Below are 19406 nucleotides of genomic sequence, written 5' to 3'. Positions count from 1 at the left end.
ATCCTTTTTGGCATTAATTAATGCCTCCTGTTCTCCAAGGCAGTGCTTTTTTCTTTTTTTAACCACACCATAGCGTTTCTCTCAACATAGAAAAATAGTTTCTAAAACTTTTATTCACATATTTTCATGCTAAGTTGATAGAACTGAAGCTATTGTATATAAGTCCTAACACACCTTCATGGATATATTCTGATCCTGTTATAAGAACATGCTTTTTTCTTTTTTTAAACTAACAAATTATTCACATTCATTCAACATTTATTTATTTATTTATTTTGAAATTCTAACCAACCCAGAATCTGGGTGGTTTTTTTTTTTAAGATTTATTATTTATTTGACAGAGAGGGACACAGTGAGAGAGGGAACACAAGAAGGGGGAGTGGGAGAGGGAGAAGCAGGCTTCCCACTGAGCAGGGAGCCCGATGCAGGGCTCGATCCCAGGACCCTGGGATCATGACCTGAGCCGAAGTCAGACGCTTAACGACTGAGCCACCCAGGCGCCCCTCATTCAACATTTAGAAAGCAAAGTAGCAAGTGGGCAGGGAATAGAGTAGAATGTGCTGGTCAAACCCACTACACAGAAATGGTTTCAGAAAGCCATTTTGTAAAAAGAAACCTAAATCCATTTAGCCTGACAGGAAGTTTAGAGTTGTTTTTTGTTTTATATAAAAAGTATTTGACTGGGGCGCCTGGGTGGCTCAGACGGTTAAGCGTCTGCCTTTGGCTCAGTCATGATCCCAGGATCCTGGGATCGAGTCCCGCATCCGGCTCCCTGCTCCTTGGGAGCCTGCTTCTCCCTCTGCTTCTCTCTCTCTCTCTCTCTGTCTCTCATGAATAAATAAATAAAATCTTAAAAAAAAAAAAAAAAAAAAAACTTACTTGGCTTCTTATCTATTTAAAAAAAAAAAAGTATTTGACTTCATTTTATTTTAAGAGAGGAAACACACAAACTTACACAGTCGATCACTTCATCCATTTTAATTAAACTCATGATGCTGGTTTGCAGCATGCCTTGGGAATGCTTTGTTGGGAAGCCTTCTTATCAAAACAAATGAAATCTGCCCACCAACTATGAAAATCTGCTCACAACTCCAAACCTAAGGCTTCAAAGGCAAAAGGTATGAAGAAATCCTGGCAGTGAATATAGTAGAAATGTGAGATGTTATGACTTCCTCTTCTATGATCTTTTGGTGGCACCTTTGGAATCCAACTTGGAGTGGAGGAAGAATTTAGCAGACCTATTGTCAAGAGGTGTAAGAAGGTACTGAGTGCTTTGTTGGATAGGTCAGATGGCTTCTACTGGGGGTTGGGAAGAAAGCCTTTTTCTTTCATTATCAATTTAGTAGCTTCAAAAGCACCTACCCCTCCACCCACAGCTTTACTTTTATTCTTGTCTCCATTTGCTTCTCAATCATGTCTATTCTTCTCCCCTCTCCAGATGAGGTGAGGCGATAAAACCATTGTTGATTTGAGGAACCAGATAAAGTAAGAACTATTCCAGCTTTTTTGGGTCAAAAGCTCTTTTGACCCAACCTAAAGTGCAGGTGATAGGTGCATTTGACTAAGAAGATGGAAACATTAGTAAATATGTGCAGACCCCAAGTACTGGGCCAAAGGTCATTGTAGTGTGTTCAGTATTTAAAAACAAAACAAAACAAAAAAACCCAACAGTATAAATCCACCCTTGCAACTATATTTGCCTAGTTCCTATTTAAACATAAAAGACAGGATAGCATTTTCACTGTTTAAATGCTTTGGTGTCTAAATAAGGTGTTTTTATTTGCAATAGTAGCCATACAGTTTTATATACATACATACATCTACCAGAAAAATTACATAGCCTAGAACATGCATAGTTTCCTGCTAGTAAGTTTTTTCTAAGTTTTAATTTGGTACCTGAGCAAACTGACAACATTAATTTTCTCCCAGTTGCATTTCATTTACTGGAAAGAAGCTCATACTATAAAAGGAATTTGCCAACAACAAATCACAATTTGATTACAACAGTAATTCAGAGAACACTTCTGAGAGGAAAGATAAAAATAGCAAATATCCAGGCTCATTTAGTAAAAAACTAAAGGCTTCTAACCATTAGATAAAATTAAAATTTAAATTATTTAAATTCAAACCTGGTTTTTACAAAAAGTTTAGATTTAAGAATTTTTGATGAACAAAATAATACCATTATGTATAAAATTCATAATTATTACATTTTAGTTTCACTTTATTGGAAATCTATTTAATTTCTAAAAACTCCAAATTCCATTAAGTAGTTTTATATGTATTGAATGCAAATCTTTTTTTTTTTGTTAAGATTTTATTTATTTATTTGACAGAGAGAGACACAGCAAGAGAGGGAACACAAGCAGGGGGAGTGGGAGAGGGAGAAGCGGGCTTCCTGCAGAACAGGGAGCCCGATGCGGGGCTCGATCCCAGGACCCTGGGGCCATGACCTGAGCCAAAGGCAGACACTTAACGACTGAGCCACCCAGGTGCCCCTGAATGCAAATCTTTACATTAGTTTTTTAATATTGAAAGTTTTCAAATAAATCCTTGACATTTTAAATGTGTAACATATGATATGTACACTAAATTCATCATACCTTGAGACACAGAGGTATTCAATGCTAAATTACTTCTGATATCAAGGAGGTAAACATACTAAAATGACCACCCTTCCCATCAGTTTCAAAGATAAGACTGAACATTCAGAAATTAATAATAATATCCTCAGTTTCCATCTAGTAACTGAATGGGTCAATGAATTCAGCCCTTGCTCCTTGTCCCTGGTCTTACTTGGAAGTTAGTAGTTAAGTTTCCCTGAGTTCAAGCAGGTATAAAAGCATTGCACTGGTTAACTGAACTACAAAACACCCCCCGCTGGGGTTTCACTTGAGTATCAAAAGACTCCATAAAGGCAAGCACCATGCCCTCAAACTGATTACTTTCAAGTGAACTGCAGAATCACCAAAGGCTTGATCCTAGAGTAGAGGAGAGGTTATGAAGACAAAGTTGAGCATAATTTGCACACCACTTAATTATTATTACAGTTGAACAGCTAGAGTTGCAGAAAAGCCCTTTCTTCTTATGGGCCCTTGAATGCTGTTCCCAACATCTGTTATAGTGGTTACTACATACATGACAGTAATGATAGATGACATTATTTCTTCCCACAGCCTCAAAAGTTTGCCTATGTTGAAATCAGAAGTAAAAGAGCTCAAAGAATATAATTTTGATGCATTAAATGTAATTGGCATCAATGTTATTTGATGATTAAATGTATAATAACTATGTTACAGGAAAATATACAAATTCAGGCATTCTCTAGAATTTCTAGATACAGATACTGCACTTGGGTTTTTGGTAAACAATTAAAAGGATTTTACTAGCTATTTGACATTGACTATACCGAGGATTCTGCAAAATGCTAGAAATTACTTAAGCATTGGAAATGCACGAAACATAAGTTGAAGAGAAAACTGTAAGTTTCAAGTTTGCCAAATACCTAGGAATCCTATATGGGATTTGAAAGTTTGGAGCAAAGAATCAAATGGCCAGTGATGACTCCTGAATCACTGTAAATAATACCTAATGATTGTATGAGGTAACTAAAATGGCTTACACAATATGAAAAAAAAAATCATTTAAGAGTTGATTCCTAATTTAATGATAACTCTTGTATGTACACACTTGCTCAACTGCTAGTGCTTATTGTCCTTGATGAAGATGGATTATTCCTATTGTAAGTGATATTCGACTTCTGTAATTTGCTTGCAATAGTTACACAGCCATACAAACAAAACTATTTAGATTTTCTTTTCAGCTCTATGCAAATTCTCATGCTAATAAGATTCTCACTGATTAAGGAACTTGGGATGGACATAGTATTTTACTTCTTTTCTACAAGTTCAGTATATTCTCCCCTGAAAAATGTAGTTTGTTAAAATACATTTCTAAAGTGGCCTCCAACTCCAAGGCAAGTCAGCTTTAATATCCATTATCAACTTTCAGACCTAAAGAGGCCACCCCTGGGACTGAAGAAGACTGGAACTAGCAGCATTCAAAGAACGTCAACATCAGTCCTTCCTTTGCCAGAAAGGACACTAGTTAGCAATATTAGCAATATGCTACTTCCACACACCTTGCCAGGCCCTGGGACAACACATTTGCTCAGGGTCTGAACTTGGTTTCCTACGTGGCAGCATGGCCAGCCCCTACTCAGGCTTGGGCAAGGCCATGAACACATCCACTGATAATTTCTATATTTATAGAAAGCCAGGACATGTGTAGATAATCACACAATTGGATATTTATAAAGTGCCAGATTTTATGAATACGGGAATTTGTTAATTAGCACAAGGACTAATCATTAAAATTCAAAAATAGATAAATAAACAGGAATGCCATTTATTTGTTCACATTTCAGGGGAAAGTATGCAGCTGTGATCCTTTTGATGAATGTAGGCTTCTGGAGAAAAATGTGAAAAAGAAAAGTATCTGCAAGTTTTGAAATCTTAATGAGTAAAATCCAGGAAATTACCATATAGTGTTTATATTAAAAATAATCATAGTAATTCTTCCCTTACCTTAAAAAAAAAGTTTAAACTAGCATATGCTTAGCATTTGAATTATACTGTCTTGCTATTCCACTGTTTTGGTCCTTTTCAAGGAGCCAAAGCTGATTTTTACTGGATAGAAGTTAAAAAGCACACACACGTCACTCAGTACCAAATTGTTTTAGCTACAGGGCATGGCAAAGCATGAAATAACTGCTTTAGAGCACTTCCTCATGTGGGTATGTTAGATAACTGTCCGCTCCAATATTAAAATGAAACCCACTATGACCTGGCCAAGACTTCGGGGCTCTCAATAGAATTCACGTGCTGATAGGAAAGGCCCACCATAACCAGTAAAGCTAGTTAATGACTTTTTCTGGCACCCTATAGCCCTCCTGTGACACAAGTCTTTCAGCTTTCCAAAGTCCTATATAGCAGAGTACACTGGTTTACTTATGCACATTTTACAATATCCTGCAGCATTTAGATTGTGACAGTCCCTCCCAAAAGAGGCCAAGATTACTTTTCATACTAAAAATATTTTAAATCTACTGAAGGCTAAGAATTATCATGCAAAAGAAAACATATACACATTCTAAAAATCAAGCCAACCATAAATATGACTAAATTTTTACTTTCTTTTATTCTTTCTAGAAGGTTAAAAGAAATTTTCATCTTCTCCTAAAAGCCTCTCCATTTTTTGTTTCTCATTAACATAAATATGCTTAACATGAAATTTTTTAAATGTCATATCTGCAAAGAATCTGATTTCATACATGTGTGAGAATATACATATATTCACATATATGCACATAGATATCCCCATATGTACCTGTATACAGAAAAAGAGAATTGTTGATCAAGAGATACATGAAAGATTTCTTCTGAAAACAAGGGTAGAATTTTAGGTAGTACTCACAATGTTAAGAAAATGACAGGTGCATGAGACATGCACACTTTTAACATGCTAGTTTTAAAACAAATTTTTGGGTCAAGAGTTTAAAATGGAGAAAATCACATTTGAAACATTATATACTGTGTACCTACATTAACACACGCTTTCAATAGACTCCCCCCAAAGTTTCCCTTTAAATCTTTGGGGGAAAAAAATCTCTGACAGGACCTGAGTGTACTTACTATTTGTTCTGTTCTTGGTCAAAGCTGTCCTTTCCAGCTTAAAAGACACTTTAGGCAATAGAAGGAAATTAAAAGTCTCCAAATAAATTTTTAAAAAGAAAGGGGAAAAAAAGACTTTTAGCAGCAAAAGTTCACCAACCTCTTGGAATAATGGATTTTTAATAAACATTTTACTAGGTTTGAACCTTGAGAATATGTTTGGGAATCTGCTCTAGCGTCCCAGGTGGCTTAAGAATATTGCTTTATGGACTTCTTTGTGTTGTCAGAGAGGCCTAATGGAATTAAAAAAAAAAAAGTCTGCCACTTCTATTAAATAAATAATTTATTACGAAAAAGGTGACTGTTATTATCAAAGATCTCTATAGATCAGCATCCATTTTTTATCATTTCTCCTGTATATGCTCAAAACATCTGCATATCTTACTATCTGAATTAATCTTTATCAAATGAATGGCAGTTTTACTTTCAGACAAATCTGAATAAAACTCCATTAAGAGTCCATTTCAAAATGACCTATTTAACTACTCCTTTGAATTTCGAAGAACAGTGTTATGGGAAAACTGTTCAACAATGTCAGCTAGTTGTGAAATGCAACTTTTCCCACCATAAAAAAGAAAAAAATAAAGGAAAAACAAAGCACCTCAGAACTATGTTTGAAATAACAAATGCATTATTTATAGTCCCCAAAATGTTAAATGAATACTTGCAGTTGTTGCATAAGATGGCCTGCTACACTTCATAGCTTCCACTTCATAAAAAGATGACCAACCAGCCTCCACCTCTCCCTCCCCAAGCATAAATAAACAGTAACATACTAAAAAGAAACTGTCCTAGGATAAAAACTGTTAAGAAAGTTTGCATTCTTACTAATCCCAGTGATGTCCCTATAAATGCAAAAGTCCATCTGCAAAATAAAAGTTACAAAACAGAGTACCTTGTTCCTTTCAAAATACACCCCCCAGATGTAATATAGAAGAATGTGTGATGATAAAAATAATTACTAGATTCTTACCCACCCTCAGTGACTAACCCTCACCGTATAGCCAATGCCATCAAATAAATATGCTGGCAAAAAGTATTCAACCTGCTTCAAGATTTAAACTGTAAATACGGACTTTAAACTTCAATGTAAAACAAAGAACAAGAGTCTCACTTTAGTAATACCCGCACTGGCACTGCAGCTAAAACTCATTGGCACATAACTAACAAAACCCAGTTAGCAATAAATAAGGACAACATGATATATAGACAGACAGATGGAATTGAATAAACAGACAAGAAAAGCAAAGAGACTAACAAACATACGGAGGGGTCTGTTATAAAAGAGTGAAAGATACTGATTTATTTGGTACTTTAGTGAGAAAAATAGGTTTGTTTGCAATTATTTTTAAAGTAATTAAACTGAATCACAAGGGCACACCCTTAAATAAGTATGAAGAAAATTAGTAGAGGGTAGGCCTCCTATAAATGTTCCAAATTTTAAGCTAGCAACAGCTCTGTCAAACTTAAATCTGGAAATTAAAATTCAAGGAAAGGAAGAATAAAAGCATTGGGGGCTAAAGGAGATGATAGGTAGAGGGGGGGGGATTGAGGAAGCAGGATTTTTTTTTTATGAAAGTTGTCTGCCCTACCTTCTTCCCCAGCGCTGAGTTTCTCTTCTCATAATCGGTGTCTCCCTGGAAGTACAGTGTGAGTGGTAATGACTGCCTGCCTCCCTAATGAGTCCATTTTCCTGCTCTTGATGTTGTGTATATACACACACTGCAACCTACCTTACAAACCACAGAGACGGGAAGAGAGAGAGAGAGCAAGAGAGAGGGAGGAAGGGGGGGTCAAAGAGGGAGAGACAGAGACAGAGCAAGCGAGAGAGAGAGAGAGAGAGAAGAGGAGGAGAAAGAAAAACAGAAAGAAAGAGAGAGAGAAAGGCACAGACAAAGCCCTCCTACCAGACAGCAGACAGCCCTCCTTCCCCTATCCAGCAAAATGCAACTCGTCTAATGCAGCAACAGGTTCAGTATTGCCAGACTAACAGAGTGAAAAAGGTATATCCTCTATATCATTACTGCTTGCAAATAAACAGTTTAAGAGCAGCTGGCTCCACCTTCTTTATTTATGCTCCATTATGAGGAATGTATTGTTTCAGTTCTGGCACACAGTACATGTAATTATCATAAATACATTTTTGCATATTAGCAGGAAATAGTGAAATGCATAGCTTATTTGTGCAATCTTTTAAATTTTTTTTTTTTAATGTGAGAGAGTGTCAACAATCTGCTCTGACAAAAGCCTAGTAATGATTTTAAAGTCAGAGGCAGTCTTAAAGGAGGCTCTGAAAGAAAGACTGCATACAATAGGAAAACTGATCTCAGACAAAACTGATAACTGCAAAGAAGAAATAATTCCTCAGTAAATAAATCAAGACCATATGCAAAATTGCAGACAAAAACAGAATTAAGTTTAATTAAGTAACTAATAGACTAGTACTCTAGAAGAGACAGATTGGTTTCTTATTTGAAGCATCTATCTGTACAAATATCACAATGCAATGTACTCTGTATGAACAGGTGCAATACATATAGTAGATAATGTTACAATAACAAAAATATATCCCATAAGGAGCTTCTATCATAAGCAGGACAAGATTTCAGAGAATATGGGTCTGAAACCATAGCAAAAACCCCTTGTTCTCTTATTAGGAGGAGAAAATAAAATTAATCAATGCTTCTAAATAAACCTTCCTTAAAAGGAAAAAAAAAAAAAAACTGTTTTTCTTTGTCTGATACCTCTAACCATTTTTTTCATTTGCTAGAACCAAAATAATGCTGGTATTATACTCCCCACCACATCACATGATCCCCACCCCTTTTCCCCACTCCCAGGTGCTTTTCTCTCCCATAAGTGATATATTTGCAGCTATGGAATTACAAACATCAGAAAACAGAACAAGTTTCAAGCTCTTCTTGTCCCCCAATTTTTTAAAATTAGACTCTGCTTGGCTAGACAACGACCTTCCTTAAAATATTTCTGTACAGTTTGGCTGCGTGTCATTTAGATGGGACTTAGGAACATCACAATAGAGGTTAAATATTCTAAAGAAAATTCACATAAAAATGAAAACTGTGAATGCATCTGACCCATTCAAACCCTGAATCTGGACACAATAATTAATTGTATATTAAGTATATCAATTGTAAAATCATCCTTTTTATATGGTTTAGTGTTTTACCATACTTCAAATATTAGAATGTGTTCCTTTGCATAAACAAAACTACTGTATTATATAAGCATCAATTCTTTCCCTTAAAAGCCAGTTTTCAGCTAATAAAATATAACTTAATTACTTCAAAATATAACTTACGGATCAACTATACCTTCACCTGATTCACAAAAATCTTTTAGAAAATCAGTTAAATCTTGGGTCATGCTCAGAACAAAGATCAGTATTGTTTTAGCTATTTTAAGAGTAGATAACCTATAGCACAGAAATTAGAAGATGATGTCTAGCCACACATTGCACAAACTGTCCTGGGAAAATTCTAGTAGGAAACCAAGAGTCCAGCCCTCTACTCTCATTATAAATGACTAATTCCACTTCTCAGGTGCTGCAATAGTGCTCTGCCCCTCTCAAGGGTGGCTGCTTAATAAAGAGGGGACAGATACACCGGAATAAAGTAAAAGGGATATGCTTTTGGTCACATGTCTTAAGAAAAACCTTTCTAAAATACACTTAGTGTGCCTGAGGTACCAGCATGCATCTTGCCCCTTACTGCTCAGCCTGGCAGTTCTGTTTTTCTATTGCCCTATTGTTTGTCTAAAGCTTTATTCAAATGTTTGAAGAAAACTGCCACTTAAAAAAGCACACAAGCCTCACATTTTGACAGACTGATTCAAATTAGATATTATTATGTCCTGATTTTTAAAATAAGGTTCTAGGTATTTTTGTTTTGTTTCGTTTTGTTTTAACCCAAGAGAATAAGAAGACATTATTTGAGTTCTACCAGCAGGAGTCAAAAGGAATGTAAAGGACCGTGAAAGCTATTCACCTTTTCTAAAGAACAACTAGCTAGTTGAATTTAAAAAAGAAAAACAAATATTTTGGCTTAGTGAAAAATGCACAACACCTCAACGCTTTCTCTATATCTGCACACTTTACTAGATTCCAAGCACAGTAAGTGGTACATTCTTAGTACTTTCTGGAGTTCAAGATACACTCTTCTTGCTGGGACAGGAGTCCCATGTATTGAATTAACCATAGCACCATGTGAAACAATAATCCTAATTGACTATCAGACTCTGGAAGTTATAGTTATTAAATTAAGTGGTTTTGTATGCTGATATGCCGTGGGGCAATTTCATCCGGTAGAAAGATCCTAGTGGGAGTTAAAAACTGGTTTTTGTCTCAGCATTGCCACAAGTAGTTTGTATACCCTGTACAAGCCACGTAACCATCCTCAGTTTCCATTTCTTCATATAAAAAATAATAAAATTAAATTTAAAAGGAAAGAACTGAAGTGGATAACATAATAATTATTATGATGATAGCTAATGCTTAGGTGCTTACTATTTGCCAGGCCCTCTTCAAAGTACTTTTCATTTATTAACTCATTAAATCCTAGTGACCCTATGAGGTAGAGATTAGTCTTAGTGACACTTTCAGGTAAAGAAACAGAGAGGTTAAGTGATTTGCCTGAGGTCATACAGCACAGCAGTAATAGGATTTGCTTTTTTTTTTTTTTTTTTATTTGAGAGAGAGAGAATGAGAGACAGAGAGCATGAGAGGGAGGAGGGTACAGAGGGAGAAGCAGACTCCCTGCCGAGCAGGGAGCCCGATGCGGGACTCGATCCCGGGACTCCAGGATCATGACCTGAGCCGAAGGCAGTCGCTTAACCAACTGAGCCACCCAGGCGCCCAGTAATAGGATTTGAACCCAGCCTGTATGGTTTAGAGTTCATGTGCTTAATCCCTGCACCCTATTCTCTCCCAGTATCTAATGACAGCTAGGACCCCATCTATCCATAAGATTCTATGCTTATGAGTCAAACCCAACACATCCTGATGATTTCTCATACCTCGCTCACTAATACGGTATAGTGCAAATTTGCTCTTCTAATTTACAGAGTTCTCAATACATTTGGTTTAAGAGTCCAGCAACTCTATTTAAAAGTTTACATACTCTACTCAATCACCTTTGTTTCCAAATTTCCATAAATATGTGCTTCCACTTGCTTGAACTGAAAAACAAGCTATAATCAATCAACGTATAAAGCCTACTTGCATAATATATAGTTCCCACAGATTATTCGTTTAAATGCCCTGTTTAAAAAAACAAATAAGTTAAAAAAAAAAAAAAACCCTACATAGTCCCTAAAGGTTCCTTAGTTCAAGTATCGAATATCTAGTACTAATGCAAATAATTGTTTAAAGAACTAAATAAATAAAAAATAAAATACAATAAAAAATATCCTGTTTCCCAACAGCCTGAGAAAAGCATGGAAAAAGCAAGGAGTCAATTATAAATGATTGGTAAGAGATGCTGAACAATACCATCATTTGATTTTATACACTTGGTTTTAACTTTGAATTATTTAGAGATATATTCTGAACACTTTGATACTAATGACTCATTCTGCAAGAAAGAATTTGCCCTTGCTCTGATCTTTGTGCATTACCTAAACATAGATTGTGTGCCCATTATGTGCCATTCATGAAACTTGGGGGTGCGAAGTGAAGATAAAATGTTATGATTTAGTTTCTGCTTTTGAAGACTCCACAGGCTGGTGGGAGACAGGCATGTAAACAATATTAGTGTAAGCAAACAATCTTGCCACTCCATAATGTGATATGCCATGTAATGTAGTGCCTTTAACTTTGTGCTTCTCTCTCAGAAAGCTAAAAATGAAATCCAACAAAATAAATATAAGTATCTAAATTCAATATGTGGCTTATGGAAGATGTGTGTGTGTATGCATGAGCACATGGAACAGGGGAATGTCCTGAGGATAGACTGGAGACAAATGTGGAGCAGGGGGAGGTACTGAGGTTAGATTGGAGACAAATAGTTTATTCTCTAGCAGTGTGGTTTATAGACCCAATGAGTACACTTTATCCACTGCCTCCAATGTGCCTAGTAAAGTGTCTTCTACAAATACACAGTACATGAAATTCTTAAATGATTGTGGAAATCAGTGATAGCTATTAACCTGGAGCATAAAATTTCATTAATTTTAGAGTTATAGAGTACTTTGGCAAATGAATACTTCCAAAAGTACATGAAAGGTGAAACTTTTTTTTTTTTTTAATTTGGAAAGAAAAAAAGTCAACCAATTTCAAAAGCATTTACCACTATCCCAAATATACTTTTGCCAAGTCCTTTTTCAGGCATCATTAATGTTTTTATATCGTGTGAGGCTAAGCAGGAAAAAATGTTGAAATAGTTTAAGATTGTTCATAAGAACATTTCCAAAAGAAAGAGGGGGAGTAGTTAAAAAAAAAAAAAAAAGAGTCATGCTGCAATGAAGGACAGAACAGGAGTTTTAGCCCTAGTACATGGGTGAAAAGCAGAGACTCGGGTTAATGGGCCAAAATAGTAAGTGCTATACTAAGTACTGACTTTGTCATTGAGGCCACCATTGTAAAGTCAATTCTATGCAGCATAATTAGATGAATCAGGAACAGATCCCCAAGTCCCCTTTACCAAACATCTCTCTATAATCTTGTAACCCTGTTGACAATAGATTATTCTCAAACATGTTTAAAAAAAGATAATCTTTAATTTTGCTCATCCATTTTAAAATTGTATTCCATTAATCCCAAGAAAAACCAGAAGATATTGTAGATAAATCGTAATTTGCCAATAGTAGGCCAGTAGTATGATCCTTACATAGAAAGAAATGCATTTCAATTCTAGTCAACAAATATTTAAGTTTTAAACAACAACAACAAAAACATTACATGAAAACTACATCACTGGGAGTACCTTTATCATGCCCTTTGCAGTACTATCCAAAGTCATCTGTCCTTTAATATACCTCCCATTGCCACTGGATTGAGAGACCCACCAGAACAGGGATCCTGCTTATTAAGCTATGACAGCCTACTATCTGGAAGAATACTTGAAACATAGTTAAAGCTCAATAGAGTTTTCTTAAATGAATAAATAAAGGAATGAAAGGAATGAATGAACAAATGAAAAAACACAGCAATAATACATGGAATCTATAAACCTTAGTTAATTAAAAACTTCAATAAATTTGAGTCCTAAGGATGATATAAACCTCTAAATAGCATTTAAAATTTTTTAAATTACATATAAAGCATATTCTTACTTTAAGATCTTGTGAAAAAAATGGTTATAAAAGACAAAAAGTAATATTTTCAACTTTTCTCTATGTATGAAAAATTTCATAATAAAATGTTGGGGAAAAAAAGGTATTGCCCTATAAATAGAATTTGAATTCGCATTATCTCTGAGAAGAAAATTCAGCTTGCCTTCACATTTCATGTACCCATTATTTCTTTCACTTTTATCAAAAAGTGTTCAAGTCAGAAGTTGGCCCTAAAATTCCTCATAGGAGAGGAACTGTCCCCTTTGAAGAAAAATACCTTGGTAAGCTGGTTAGGTACAGAAAGCGGGGCCTGAACAATTGTTCTTGTGGGGTCAAAGTGTGCTGCATAAGAAATTAGTAACAATTTGAAGGTAGGGGAGCACAGAGATGAGAGAGGAGGAGGAAGAGAGGAGAATGACAAGAAACAAAGGTGGGTAGTGAGAAATTCCCAATGTCAAGGTGGCCAAAAGATTTTTTTTTTTTTTAGAGAGTGATGCCTAATATTAACTTCTAAGACATTTATATTTTTGCGATGCAAATCTTCTTCACTTCAAATCTTCTGGAAAGGTTGATATATTGTACAACTTTGTTTAGTAGTGTAATGAGGAGTACAAGATGGAAAATGAAGGTGTGCCATAAATTCACCCATACACTGTAGCACTGATAAACATAGAAGCTTCTTAATGGGAGAGACAGGAGTTCCAAGGAGTGACCAGTGGCACTGCGAATAGTGGCCAATAAATGGTGAATGATATCTTTAACACAGAATTATTCAGATATGGATATGAGTCAATCACTTTTTTCCACAAATATACAGAAGAAATACGGTCATATGGGGCAGAAGCATATAGATTAATGTCTGAATTACAGTTTTGTTGTAATTTCATTGTTGTTAGTACCTCCATAAACTGATCTTAAATGATACGAATGTCTTCAGAAACAGGGGAAGAGAGTACTTTCATGACACAATAAATTTTGAAGGATTAAAAAACATAAAAATGTCATTCATAATATCTCCCTGGCTCTAGAAAAATGTTTTAGACATCTATACTACATGAACTCTTCCTGCTCCCTGCTCAGTCTTCTCTCCTAAACAATCTAGGACCGTGCTGGCAACTGTCTTTAAAGTTTCAACACTTACATAATAATTTATTCATATGTACAGGTTATATTCAATACCCAAGGAAAAAAAACAGAAACTATGGAGTGTATTCTATAGGAAAAATAAAAGTCACATAGATGATAACATAAAAGAGGCATCTTAATTGCTACAGCTGTTATTTGTCCAGCAAATTGGTGAGATCCCCATTGTTCTGCTTCGTGATTCTACATGTGAAACTCAGTCTACATATTCTTCCTATCTACAAAAGCTGCTACTACTGTTTGTAAAGATTCATTCTTAAAAGTTACCACTACTACATGTGTCAAGAACTGTGCTTAGTGCTACATGTACTATGTCATTTAATCCTCCCAACAGCCTTGTAAGAAAGGTAATATTAATGTTTTCATTTATAAATGAGGACAATGAGCCCCAAAGTCTCGTATCTGAGACTTTCGTACAAGTACCTGATGGTACAAGTCAGGCCTAAAATCAAAATCCAAATGGAATTAGTGAGGGATTGAGGGAGGGGCTTGACAAAATCACTCTAAAAATTTTCTAGAATAATAAACTGGTGAGATTAGGAAGAAATTTTGAAAAAAGACTAATGATGGCAAACAGGTTTGAGAGCATATGGATTCCCCAGATAATTTCAATACATATTTCATATATATTTGAGAAAAAGCATATTAACTGTCTCAAAGTAAAATTTAAAGAAAGGATAATGAAGAAAAGCAGCATATAAACAACTTTCAAAAGTGACGAAAGAAACATACCATGAACCAGTTTGATTAAAGGCTTGGAAACATTAATAACAATCTGTCCAGTAATATTGAAGCCAGTTATTAATAATAGAGTCAGCATGATAACAGCCTGCTAACTCCTCTGAGGCAACAGGCCATAGGGATGATTCAAAATGGGTAGAAACAGTATATCTTATTTTTATTTAAGAAAGCCCATTTAGCCCCAGTAACTTGTAGGTTTACAACCATAACCTTTTAAACATATAAGGACATATCAAGTTTTTGGAAAAGAATCCACATAAAATCTCAATCTTTTTAATTTCTATTAAGAACAAATACACAAGTATCTCAATCATAGTATATATATAGATAGATCAATCAGAATGCATAATGTTTTACAGGATTCTTATAGAAATTTTAAAATGAGGGGCGCCTGGGTGGCTCAGTTGGTTAAGCGACTGCCTTCGGCTCAGGTCATGATCCTGGAGTCCCTGGATCGAGTCCCGCATCGGGCTCCCTGCTCAGCAGGGAGTCTGCTTCTCCCTCTGCCCCTCCCCCTCTCATGCTCTCTCTATCTCATTCTCTCTCTCAAATAAATAAATAAAATCTTTAAAAAAAAAAGCAATTTTAAAATGAGTTATATGAAATTAAATTTTATTTTAACAATTACATTAGGTATTTCAAAATTATAAAATTATCAAAAAATTCTATTTCATGTTGAAAACCCATAAATTTAGACTTATCACTAAATTAAATAAGATGTCCTACTCTGTTTCAAACTGATGACATTATGGCACTTAAAATGTAATAATGGGACCTTTTGCAACACAAATAAATACTCCCAGCATCTGTTAAACCTATGTAGAATATGAACATAAAAGAAGTATCTCACCAGTTGAGGAAATAGTTTTATTAGTAATCAATAAGAAGAACACTACCCATAATTAAATCTGTATTAATTATGAAAAGGGCTATGAAAGAAATGAATCATCATTATGCAGTTCATTTTAGAAATTTAATGGTCTGGGACTCAAGTACACACTTCTTACGATGTCATATCTAGAAGTCTGCAATTGAAATAAACTGAAAACTACTCTGAGCTACTATTTTAATAAAATTCATGTGGTTTTTGTCTAAAATAATTAAGCTTCACCTAAACTCTATCCACCAATAAATGCATTAATTCAGTGTGCCATTAAGTAATTTGTGGTTTAGCAGTTTAATCAGATATTAAAATATATTTTACAATAAAATAATAGATATTATGAAATATGATATTAGATATTATAAATGAAGCAAATTCTGAAGTCTTCCAGGTGCTACATTTTCACTGTTACTATTGTTTTAAAATTTAAATTAATAAATATATAGAAATAATAAATCAGAGCAGATTTTACGAAGTTGTGGGTGACATACAAAATATTTATAGCTGATAAGGCATGGGCGTAGACCAGTAAGAAATGTCACTGTAACTAATCAAGACAGATACTGGCTGTAAATAAATGATACAGTGCCAGTGTTTACGTCCTGAGTAACAAGCCTAGCTTTAGATAACAAACCAGAATCCATCTTCTAAAACAAGTTAATAAAATTTGAAGATGTAGTTTTACTACTGCTACACTCTAGAGCAATGGATTCTCCAATTTTGAAAAATTCTATATCCCATCATTAAAAATATTTTGAAGTCTACAAAGATCACTTATCTATCTGTTGGTTCTCAATTCCACTCCCACCCCTTCCATACTCTTCTGTGGTGGAACCTGAAAACCACATTTCCCACATTGCTTTGACAGAATGAGAAGCACTGGCAAAAGATCAGAGAGACCTTTTGTTCTCCCCCTCCTGCTTTTGGCACTAGCAATCTCAGCAATGGTGTTTCAGCAGCCACTGCAGCACAGAGCTCTTGGGATCTGGCACTTAGGACTGCTGAGGAAAGCAATGGTACTGCAGTTGCAGAACAGTAGCTAACAGCCCTGGCAAGGCCAACAGCATCAGTGGAACTGTGGGCTGCTGGGCTCTTGCCATGGCGGGAGGAGGGCAGGTGCCGGGCTTCCTGCAAAGCAGTGGCAATGGTGACTCCCAACAGCTACAGCAGCGGTGCTCCAGCTGCCGCAGCAGCACCATGCTTATCAGCTCTGGGTGACAAAACTTGTCCTTGCTTTCTGCAGATATTCGTTGCTAAGTATCACTGCCACCTTCTTTCCCTTCCACCAGATCTTCCAACACATTTGTAACCAATTCTTTGGGTTAAGGTCCCTCTGTTTTGAGTCACTTCTGTTTTTCTGACGGGGCACTGGTTAGTATAAGCCCACACCTCAATATATATATAATTATTTATAAGTCATAGACTTAGACTACCATGTTACATACATTACAGAACGTATGAATAGCTACTTTAAAGAATGAGAAAAGAAGAAATAAATGATATTTTTAAATAAGTTTTAATTTCATTGTATTTATTAGCAGTTTTAAAATATTTTTGCCCTCATTAAAAAATAAAATTTTAGAGTAATTTGGTTAAATAGTTACCATTCTTTATATTTTTGTCGGTTTTACATGTGAAATAGTCATTTGAAAATCTGTTACTACATTCAGGTTATTGTGATACTGCTGTAATGGTCGTCATGGTGGGAGAAAAGCCTCACAAAATAGTAGTTCCAGATGGAAGAAGAGCATCACTGGCTGCGCTTATTAAATCACAATACTCAATTTGCAATCCCAACCACTAATTACGTAAAAGATTTTCTTGAACTTTGTCTAGTAAATTTTCATCTTTCCTGATGTCAATCAGTTGTTCTTATAAACTAAAAGGTATATGCGGTATTTTTTTAAATTTTTTAATAAAATAATTTTAAAGTCTATTTAAAGGTTTCATTTGGAAGATTTTGAAACAAGTTATAAAATTCTATTCCAAGTTTTGTTTTTGTTTTTGTTTTTTTAAGATTTTATTTATTTATTTGAGAGAGAGAGAGCATGAGAGGGGGGAGGGTCAGAGGGAGAAGCAGACTCCCTGCTGAGCAGGGAGCCCGATGCAGGACTCGATCCTGGGACTCTGGGATCATGACCTGAGCCGAAGGCAGTCGCTTAACCAACTGAGCCACCCAGGCGCCCCTCTATTCCAAGTTTTAAAAAGTATTCAGATACTATTTTTATACAGTCTTTCAACTATGCAGAAACTAGAGTTTTACAATTACATTGGTTTTGGCAACAAAATCACATTATAATGAAAATAACTACAAACATTCAATATGAAAATGTTCTCCCCATACCCTGGGTCTTTCAAAAAGTAGTTACCTTCTCACTCATTGTTAGTATCACTACTTTAAAAAAAAAAAGTGATCAAGTATGTTTCTTTTTTTTTCCAAAAATTTATGTTAGAGAGCATAGTATTGTCGGCCACCTGTCTGACAGAAAAGGTCAGCAAAATTAGAACTCTTGTCATTCTGTAAAAGAAAAATGCATAACTGCCACAGATTTCATATTGCTTCTCAATACTCTGCACTGAATAACCAGTGAAACTCCATTCATGGCCATTCTCTTATTATAAAGTACTGTAAAACTTCTACTAAAATTTTAGGAATCTTCCATATTTGATTCTGTGTTTTCTACTAGATTATAAAGCGTTTGTTAAAAAGAATTTAACCACATTTGGGGCGCCTGGGTGGCTCAGTTGGTTAAGCGACTGCCTTCGGCTCAGGTCATGATCCTGGAGTCCCGGGATCGAGTTCCGCATCAGGCTCCCTGCTCAGCAGGGAGTCTGCTTCTCCCTCTGACCTTCCCCCCTCTCATGTGCTCTCTCTCTCTCTCTCTGTCATTCTCTCTCTCAAATAAATAAATAAAATCTTTAAAAAAAAAAAAAAAGAATTTAACCACATCAATGACATCCCACAGCACTTGTGTATACTTTTGACTTCAACTGATTTGCTAAAATAGCCTGCTCATAAATCATGAGCAAATGAATTTCATGTGTAGAAGCACCCCTCTAATCTTACCCAGAAATCTTTTCCATTCTACCCAAGCCAACCACTCCAACACTCCAAAACTATGTTAACATAGTTTTTTCAGAATGCATTATTTTACTTAAAGAGTATTTTGATGCCTAACAGGTATTTCCCCCAGTAACCCTTCTAGTGATTCATAAAAATTTAGTTCTTTGTATTAGTGAAATACAGCCTAACAAATACCATTGGTTGAAATATTAGAAATATCGATACTTTCATTTAAGTAAGTTTGATTTCAGTAAGTCTTGTTCAAAGACTTACTTTTTAAAATCTTCAGCATTGTTTTCTATGCATCTTCTAACAGCATTTGCTGACAAATAAATGTGATATAGTTTGTTGCCCCTTATTTTTTATGCATTACTTCAGCCACTTTGGCTCAAGGCACATCACACAATAGGGGTGAGGTTCATCCTTAATGAGAGTGAATATAAATCCACATTTCAAATAGACTTCTTTATCGTTATTTTTGGCTGACTTACTGTCAAATAGGATTAAATCATCATTGTCTTTGTAATATAGCTGACAACAGGTTCATAATATGTAT

At 35.3% G+C, this 19406-nt stretch overlaps 1 protein-coding gene across 9 annotated transcripts in view; it reads right to left on the bottom strand.

Moving 5' to 3' along the window:
* Positions 1 to 19406, bottom strand: part of ZBTB20 (zinc finger and BTB domain containing 20) — a 764927-nt gene that overhangs the window by 714259 nt on the left and 31262 nt on the right. For 3 of the 9 annotated variants that reach the window (XM_081833703.1, XM_081796642.1, XM_081796649.1), the window contains exon 1: positions 7325 to 8407. The exons of the other annotated variants lie outside the window; for them this stretch is intronic. The gene's annotated coding sequence lies outside the window, so the exon portion shown is untranslated. Of the gene's footprint in view, positions 1 to 7324; positions 8408 to 19406 lie in introns of those variants that run through there. 9 annotated transcript variants of the gene reach the window in all.

The sequence above is a fragment of the Leptonychotes weddellii genome, chromosome 1 (genome assembly GCF_054177405.1).
Source record: "Leptonychotes weddellii isolate Sample4059 chromosome 1, ASM5417740v2, whole genome shotgun sequence".
Lineage (NCBI taxonomy): Eukaryota > Metazoa > Chordata > Mammalia > Carnivora > Phocidae > Leptonychotes > Leptonychotes weddellii.
Note: the sequence above shows the minus strand (reverse complement) of the source record. Positions and strands in the feature narration are given on the sequence as shown.